A 10,002-nucleotide genomic window follows, 5' to 3' on the forward strand; every position below is an offset into this window, starting at 1 on the left:
AAAAATACAAAGCCTTCAAGTACAAACTAAAACCTTGTCTACCCAGCCAGATGTTACCGTGCTTTAAATACAGTTATGGAAAATCAAGGTAAATTTGTTGGAACATGCTGACCACAACTGAACAGTCATCAGAGATGAAGTTAAATCCCATTCATCACTATATGAGCTAACCCTATATTCAGAGTGGTATAATCTAATTTGACTTTTTCATAGCTGTGGTTGGACAGGGACTGTTCAACTTGCCTTAAACTATATCAAATTTTAATAGGGCCAGAATGAAATCTGCTTTATTTCAGTTTATTTTTCACTAGCATTATAACATATTTATTCTGACATCTGTTACTTTGGTTGTCATCTCAATTAAGAGTGTTAAGCATTCTTCCTTTTAGGCTTTCATATTCATTTGCCATTTTTTTGATACCATGAACTCTAAGCAAATCTGAGATCCCAATGGGAAAGAAATGTCTGTCACTTTGATACTCCACTGGATCTTTAAATGCAGACCCCCTATAATTGTTTAATTGCCTAAGTTAAACTATTTTCAAGCATTAATAGAGCAGATTATCAATACAAATGACAATATATCTTCTTAGCTGAGTATCACTTTCTAAAGGATGTCATTAGGCACACTCAGATCCACTTTCCCCAGTAGACAGTAGTTTGGTCTTTCATTTCTAATAGTCTACCACATTTTAATTATATTCCTTTCACATGAATGTTGCTAGCTTTCCCCAATAATGCTAATGTTGCCCTGCAGAAAACAATTACAAGCTTTTATAACTGGCAAGGCTAGGACCTGAAGAAGTAACAGAAATTTATTTATTAGGCCCCATTGAAAATCAATACTATCTTACACATACAGAGCAAGTTTCACTCACTGATATCCAAAGTCCATCTGCTAATGAAGGACTAGAGCCAGATTTGCCCCAGAACCAGTCACAGTTTGTTAGTGAATTCAGAGAGGTAGATGTAGGCCTATACTAAATAAAAGAGAAACCTAATATTTCTCTGAGGTGCAATTAATTCTGCAGTATGATGTGGACCAGTTCAATCAGCTCTGCTTATTTCCCAGACATGAGAATGCCCATGACCATGCTGTGAGTACCAGCTAACAACGTGACAGCTGAACAGTTTGTTAAGCCACAGTCAAAGCAGGAAATGCACAATGCTATATCCCCGTGATACCACTTGCAAATGTGACTGGACCTCATAAATAGCCAAGCTGGAATTAAACTAGGCATTGTATCTTTATTGCAGAAAGCACTGGGGGTTTCCTTCTTGCCACAGGTAGAGTTTGTGCCTCACTCCAGGCAGGTATTGTGGCTCATGATGCGTTGGTACTGCGTCTGTCGTGTCACTGTGACCTCTGTAAGACTTAGCGTGACGATAATGCTTGGAGAGATCCCTGCCACCAGCACTTAGAGCTACAGAAAGGACAAACTGAAAGGCTGAACCAGGAACCAGGAGTGCAGTAGAGTTCTGGCACATGCTTCAATCGTGGGATACTAAATAGACACAGTGGTTTTCAGAGGACCATGAGAAAGTCAAACACTTGGATATATTTTTGTATTATTTTTTGCCTGCAAAACCAGCAAAAGAGTAGTGGCTGATATTCCACTTCAGGCCAGAGCCTCACATTGAAATAATGAAATCCTTGCTTCACTACTCAAGCAAACAGACCCAAGAGCATTTTTTCTAAACACAAACAAAAGTGATGCAAATGCAATTTTGTTGCTGGCAAGCAGCCTCCATGTGTATTGCACCCATTACTTTTGCTTTGGTGGCAGGCTGAAAACAAAATATATATGAGCCTAGATAGCTGTTTAAGGTCAATCCTGCCAGGCTAACAGTAGGGTTTTCTCTGACCATCTATTTACCATCCATCACTGTCTTCTGTATCACCACAGGAGAGTACCATCTCCTCTTTGCTCTAAGTGTTTGCTGTTATCCTCTGCAGCACCAATTGATTTCCCAGTACAGATAATAATAAACACCCATAACAGTTACATAACCCACCCACAATTTTCCAAGAGAGGACATAAAAAATTATGCCTGTGAAAAGCAGAACCTTCGTCTTCAGAGAATATTGTGTAATTTTGGTAAATAGTCTTAAATGTATAATTCAAGTGTAGAAGTGGGAACTACGCAATTCCAAAGATTCATTAGTTGTTATGTAGCTTTTAGCTCCAGGCCACTGAGTGAATCTGGACCACATGAGTAGTGACAGAAAGTTGTTACTGCCTGGCAGCCAAGGGGAGAAGAGGTGGTGTTTCATCCCACTCAGGTTTTTCATGGGCTGCTGACCACAATACAAAGACCCTGGACTGAACAATGTGCACAGATTAATCATCTGACTCTGATCTGGGAATTATCCCTTTTGATCGGGGTAGATAAGCAATTGCCCTGCATGGCAAGCAGTCTTACCACTGCCCTTTCTGTATTTATCGTATGAAAAATGAATCCACGCCGACCTGTAGCCAGTCCAGACTGTCAGAGTTTGGGTCATTGATTTCAGAGTGATTACCATTGCTTATGCTGCTGAGGAGCTGGCATAACAGGGTTTATATCCATTGATGGAAGCCAGATTTTTTGTGAGCATTACATATACTTCTTATATATGTCTACCATAGATTAATTCTCTCGTCTTTTAAAGTTATAAAACACATTTTTCAAATTGCTTGCAATCAATCAATATCCAATGCACTGGATTCTTTTCCACCCTCTTGCTATACCAGATTTCATTAATTTTACAGCACATTGGAGTAAAACACAGAGGTTTACATTTTTGAGAGTGCCTTATGGTATTTTTGCTGGGAAACTACTTTCAAAGTTGGGCAAGGGGTTTTATCTTTTTTTTTTCCTGTGCATTCATTAATCCAGTCTCAAATTCTGCTATTTCTGTCCTTTTCAACATTTGATAGATAAGAACAGGACATAGCACAGTACATTTAGAATTCCCATTTCACTGCAAACTTTTAACTTGCTCTATAAATCACATAACTCATTCTGCTGCTAGTGGAAGATATGTGTCCCCAGCAAATGATATACCAGGTATTAGCATTGCTAAACTCTAAGAACTCCAACTTATAAGAAGTACACCTGTCATTACATGTTTCAAGACATGGGCAGAACACTTTTTTAAACTGTCTCAAAGGAAGCAGTATGGGTGCAGTCTCATGCTTAAGAACAGCCATTTCTGCTTCTTCACATCACATGAAAAGCAATAAACAGCTGGTGTGATTAACGAAATGAACCACAACCTTCTCCAACCTGATCTGAGTATTTACTTAGTCAAAGCAGTTCTTTACTTCCCATGCGACAAAGCAACAGCAGTTCCTATAATAAATAAAAAAGCAATAATAAATAGTTCTGAGAATATGAGCTTTATGAATGTTTACTGAATGTTTGAACAACAGATTAAAAAAACCCCAAACTCCTCCAAACATGACTATATAACCCCATGTTTCCCTGCCCTGAGTTTCTGGATGTGAGCCGTAACGCCCCAGTGGCTCAGCTCTGCTCCGGTGTGGGCGAGAGGAGGGGACACAAACCCACGTGAATGAGGCCACTGGCCAAACTCCCCGTTTGTGGCACACCTCTGAGGCACGCACGCCCACAGAGGTGTGGCTGTGTTTTCAGTGCTGTAGGGCAGCCGGAGATAAGCTGGGGAAAGAGCCTGGGCAAGTGGAAAATTTGCATCTCCTGATGGAGAACCCCATCACAGCGGAGTGATGACAGACCCGACGTGGGAGCCGTGTCTCGTGGCTGGCTCATGGTCTGCACTGTTATCAACCTGAGCAGCACAGGTCAGCCTGGCAAAACAGCACCATGTTTACCCTTTGGTATTCCTAAATGAGATGTTCCAATATCCCTTTTTCATCTCTGCAGCTGCCATTTCATATTTATGTGGTGCCACACATCTTCTCACCTGCCAAGAGCCTTTTACTCACAAAACATAAAATAAAACCCCAAAGCATCTCATCCCAGCCACAGCAATATGGAGTTTTTCATCACTTACTTGGTTCTCTTTTCAGCAAAGAAATATTTCTTTGGGGGAGAGGCACAGGGACCTATTGATCTACTGACTTCAATGTCAAATTGGCAGATCACACAGTCACCCCAAAGCTTCTCTGCTGCAGAGTACCCCACTTTTCCATGGCTTAGCAACCTAACCTCCTGAAGGGAGATTTACTCAAGTAACATGCTGCTTTTCCCAATAGCATTTTCTCCTGCCAACACCCATCTTTTCAACAAGCAATTCCATGACCATTAGTGACTTTGGCTTCACACTGGACCAAATAAATGTTTTGTGTACTTGAAGAAGATCTGCTGCATTTGACTGGAGCTGCAAATAAAGCAGACTAAAACACAAAACCAACTTTGGCTTCAAGGAAGAAAGTTCAGTGAAGTAAAAGTTTGGTGATTCTAACAGAGGTTAAAGTTATTTGACCAGGGTTGAATTTGAGCTTGTAAGAAGGGCAAATTGAGAACATGCAAAGACTTGAAGAATAGTTCCATAAACAAAAAAGGTACTTTATCAGATAAGCATTCACATTAATTTTTATTCAATCTCATTCAAGGAAGTTGTTGTTTTTTTTTTTTTGTACAAACAGATCATGTTGAGATTAGTCCTGAACTCCTAGAGAAAGTGGTTGGTCTCTGTTTCTGAGCCATGACTGAATCCTCAATGAATAGAAGACAAAAGAGAGGTTTTGTGGCACAACAGCAGACAAATGAAGAGCCTACAATCCTGGGAGGGGACTGATGGGGCAAGCCCAAAGAGAGGCAGAGGCATCACCCTTTGCCTATCAAGGGAAGTCTGAGGTAGGGGAAAGGCAAATCTTTTTGTCAAGGTCTGGTGCAGACAGGAGAACCTTACACCCAGCTTGTCAAGCTCTTAGTGCAGGGGCTTCTCTTCCAGAAACAGGTAAGCTCCTAGCTGTGGCCTTGCCATACAGAATACGTGAAAAAATAATATAAATAGTGTCCACCATACATTGGGATTAAAGAGGGAGAGCTGTGACATAATTCTGATTAGCCCATGACTTTATTCTGCTTTTTTTGCTTTGCTCTTCTTTTCCTAAAGTTTTCCACTGTTTTTATGTCTTCCTCTCTCATTCAAGCTGTGTTTGAGAAACCATTCCTCTCCATGGACTACAGTGGGCTTTGGATCAAATCCTACAATATATTTGCAGCTTGTTAAATTACTAAACATGCTTGTTTCACAATCTTTGTGCTATATATTGCTTCATCAGATGAAACAATGATAAAATTTGATCATATGGTCAATTCCAAGGAAGGCCAATACTCTACCCTAGTCAGAACTAGCATGCCAGCTCAGGTTTTTAGTCCTTTGGAAAGCTGGGCTCCTCTAAGCACAGGCTTTCACTGCTGGGAGGTGGCCAGATTTACAATACAATAAATTACTTGCTCCTGGAGAGAATTGTAATCAGATAAATACAGTGAATTCTTTATACTGTCTGGAGGCAGTCTCTGAACAAAACCCCATTTCATACAGCCTGATGTGACTGAGTTAGTGTAATTTTATAGGGATACATGCATTTTGTATGATGGCTTACTTTTAAGGATGTTTATTTTTTCAGTAGTGATCTCTGTGTTACCATCACTATTAATCCAGGCAAAGGCAACTTGTGGCTCACAGTCCCTTGCCCATATCAGTCCTCACTCCCAGTACATTCCAAGTATGATGCGAGTCTAAATTTATGGCTCATCAAAGCCCATTAAGTATGGGAAAGGTTTTTTCTCTTCTGATTTAACCTAATAAGTAACCATAAAGAAACCAAGAAGGAGAAAAAATGGTTCAGAATAGGTTTCTCTGCAGTAAACCCTCAAAGACTGTGAAAAGACTATGCCAGTATCATTACCAGAAGATAAAGCTGGCATAAAGGAATAATACGTATTTCAATGTTGTGAACAGTGAGGTAAAAAAAGAACCTTGCCCATATATAAAAGATGGTGGGCTAGTTTAATCTCAAACCCATAAGTGTGAAAAACATTTGGGGTTTAAAATGAGTGCCTCAGCTGCTGCTTTGGACAAACACCTTTAACCAATAATTAAATTAATAAAATAATGAGTTAAGTTGTTTGGGGTTTTGGGGGGACTTTTTGGGTTTTTTTTGGGCTTTGTTTTGTTCTGTTTTTGGTTTATGTGTTTTGGTTTTTTTGGTTGGCTGGGTTTTGCCAGTTTGCTTTAGGTTGTGGAGTAGTTTTTTTGGTTGGTTGGTTTGGGTTGGGGTTTTTTTTTGGTTTTGTTAAATTTCTAAAATACTATACTTGCCTTAAGACACTAAAACTGCCTCCGTGTCTGAGAAACTAAGTGCCCACAACCATAACACGTTGGCTGCTTCTGCAGCTTTGTCAAGGAGACCTCACTGGCAGGGTTAGGGCCAGCTCAGTGCTTCTCAAGCTAGGATTATAATAAATATATGGCGACTTTGATACCTTTTTCTTGCTTTCCTTCCCCCTTCCTTTTCTTATTAGCTTTGGTATCAAAGACCTTCACCCTGTAACTCTTGTTACTTGGACTTCAGAATAAATGCATTCAGCGCCCATGAAACCCTACAGAGAGCACACTGAACATGCTCATTGAGTGAGCAGGGGACCACACTCAGTGACAAACAACTCTCATGCCTGTAACAATTCCTCCTAACTGCATCTGCACATCTGTCATTTATCTCTCTCTCTTTACATTTGCTAGCAGATTTATTAATATCTAGGCCACTAAGCAGATTTTCTCTTCAAAACCTATGGCCCAAATTCTTAAGAACACACATTATATCCAGTCAAAAGGACAGAGAGGAGTGTGTCTGTTTACATTTGATTAGAAAGCACAGCCAATGAGTTAAATTATGACACATTTGCAAAGAAACAGTGGAAATGCCTGATTAAGAGAAAGAGTTCCAATAGATTTCTGTTTTCTGGTCAGTATCTGCCCTGCATTCAACTTGCCTCATGATGGTTAATTCTGTCAAAAGTATAAATATTACAAGCTAGGGAGTCAAGCCTACAAGCCAGCAGCTGTGTCCCCTGCCTCTTCACATCCAAAATGCTTCACGTTAAAGAAGACTGCAGCACAGCTACTTAATTGTTCAGCCACTTAAAGGACGACAAAACCAGTTAAGCATTTCTGAACCCTAGTCTTGCATTGGCTGTCAGTTCCCTAAAGAGCATCTTTTCAACTTAGAACATAGTCCAGAACAGTAAGAGACCCCACAGTGAAGCCTCACATACAGGAGCACTTAATGAAACTAACACCCAGCGGTTTAAGAAAGACAAATTGTGCATTTCAATTTGCTTGAGAACATCCTATGGACATTGGAGTGGAAGGATTTTTTATACTGATGGCACAGGCTGGGAGAGTGCTCACCTGGTTCTGTTCCCTGGCCTTAGCTAATAACTTCTAGCATCACCCGGGACACGCTAATTATCTCCTGGTTACATTTAGAAAAATCCCATTAATAGCTTTCTAAAGCTGGCTTTTTTTTTTTCAAAATTCTTGATGATGTGACAATCAAATCAGGATTAAAGGCATTTCTAAAAATACATACTTGTGCAGACACAGGTTGTTGGGTCCGATACAGGAGAGAAGGTTAAATTATACAACATAAGCAGAAGTTCAGTGTATGCGATCATAACAGTCCTTGCTGGACTTAATATCCATGAATTAATGTATGACAGGGGATAAATGCAGTGGGACATGGTGTGATTACTGACTCCAGCTCCTGCTCTCCCTTCTATGAAGCAGCTCCCAAGCCTAGCAGTTTACAACCCCCACTGCATCCCTGATGATATATATCATTGCTGCTGGGGTGCAGGGCACTGAAAAGCAATGGAAGAGGCCACATACTTTTATTATGCAAGAATGCATCCATTTTGGTCACAAATGTAGGGATCAGCAAATCTTCAAGATGGAAGCAGAAGATCAAGGGTCAGAACAGAATTTTCCTGTCCCTAGCATTACATAAGTAGCGAACATTTGGGATCTCTCGTGCTATCTTTTTTTTGGCTTTTTAAAAACCCTTTTCCTTTCCTTTCTTTGAAGCCTCTGACACTGACCATTATTCAAGTCTGAATCACACAATTGTTTGGTTTGGGAGGGACCTTAAACATCATTGAGTTCCAGACCCCCTCCCAGGGATGCCTTCCATTAAACCAAATTGCTCAGAGCCTCATCCTACCTTACCTTAAGCACTTCAAGGGTTGGGCATCCACAGCTTTTCCAGGCAACCTGTTCCAGTGCCTCCCCACCCTCACAGGAAGTAAATTCTTTCTAAAATCTAATCTAAATCTGTCTTCTTTCAGTTTAAAGCCATTCCCCCTTGCCCTATCACTAAAATGATGAAAATCTTAACAGGTTAATGGCTTCATCCTGCACGGTAAACTTTTTAAAATACAGTAGATTGGAAGAGTTCTTTGTCACAAGCACACAGAGTAGCTGCCTTTGACAAAAGAAATTTTTTTCAATGTCTGCTTTTAGCTTCAACTGTTCTTCAAAAGTGGATCACCCAGTGCTGACTTAAGGCAGTGGTAAAGCTTCCACATGATTTCAGTGACCCAGCCCTTTGCCACTGCTTTTATTCCATCCACCCAGCACAGTGAGTCAACTGATTGCATTTAGGAATTTGCTGTACACCTGTAATTTATTGTGCTGTCATCTCAGAAAGCAGTATTGTTGAAGAATGACATAGTCTTTCCTTTAGAATTTACTGCCCCAATAAAATTATTCACCCAACCTCCAGTTCCTAGAAAACTCCACAGAGAAAATCACATTTTAAAGATGGTCCTTTCTTATCAGTAACAACCAAGTAAAAAGTGAATCATTGCACAGGACTCCATGTGAAATACAGATGGCCTTAGAGTGGCAATCAAAAAGTTCATGTTTCACAGAAAACATTAAGCTGGGTTGTTGGAAAAGGTTGCCCCCACACTTTGAAGCATTTTTTGTTTTCATGCAGTTACCAGTTGTTTCAGGATGCAAGGAGGAGCCCAACCCCACACAGGGCAGCTGTGATTCAGATAAGGGAGATGCAGAGTCTCATGCCAATGGCTGAGTCAGATGAGTGACAACACAGAAAATCCAACCCAGCCTTTGCTTTGAGTCTGGTACCCATTAAAAGCCACCTCCCAAGGACACGTGTGACACAAAGCCACGATCTGGCAGGAATGGTGAGGGCCATGAATGAACGCAAAGCTGGTTTCTCCTAAGCCTTCCCACCCACGAGGCTCAGTGTAGAGGGGTAGGTTTGCCAGGACTGAGGAGGTCCATCCTCCCCTCCCCTTCCCATGCTGTTCGTGATGCCACCACTGGGCACAGCACACACACTGTGACTCAAAGGGAAAGCAGCCACACCACGGAGCTGCTGCCCCCATTGCTCCATCAGGAGTGGTGTGCTTTACAAACACTGATGTGCAAAGACCCAGAACTCCTTCTGCTATGGATTTACTACTCCATTCAAGAGTCGGCGAAGTTATGCATGAAAACTCAACAGCCTTAACATTCTGCCAATGCCTCACAGTTAATGTCAAAGTTTTGAAGAAAAAAAATCAGTTCCAGAAACTTGAAATCCCACTACCTATGAGATCCAAGTCCACACCAGTCCTCCTTTTTTTTTTTTTTTTTGATTAGAGAGAAAGCCCAAGATTGTTCAGCTATTCAGCTGAATGATTAAGGTATATAATTTTCATGAGTCTTTAGAAGATATACAGAAATGTAGAGCACCATCCAAATTTTGCCGCTAATTTGCTATGGCTCAGTCACTTAAACTCTCAATTCTCCCTTATTCTTGCCCATAAAGTAAAGCAAATTCTAATGACTGCTCTTATGGTAGAAGTACTGGAAGATTTAATTAGCTAATATTTTTCCAACAGGGAAATACGTAAAGTACTCAGCAAATGCTGAATGTTATGACTAGTGCAGGAATAGTGGTGGATAGTAAGAGTGCCAGCCCTTTTAGCTGAGGGAGACATAGAAAAAAATCTGTT

This window comes from Pyrgilauda ruficollis, unplaced genomic scaffold (assembly GCF_017590135.1).
Source record: "Pyrgilauda ruficollis isolate IOZ18807 unplaced genomic scaffold, ASM1759013v1 scaffold4, whole genome shotgun sequence".
Lineage (NCBI taxonomy): Eukaryota > Metazoa > Chordata > Aves > Passeriformes > Passeridae > Pyrgilauda > Pyrgilauda ruficollis.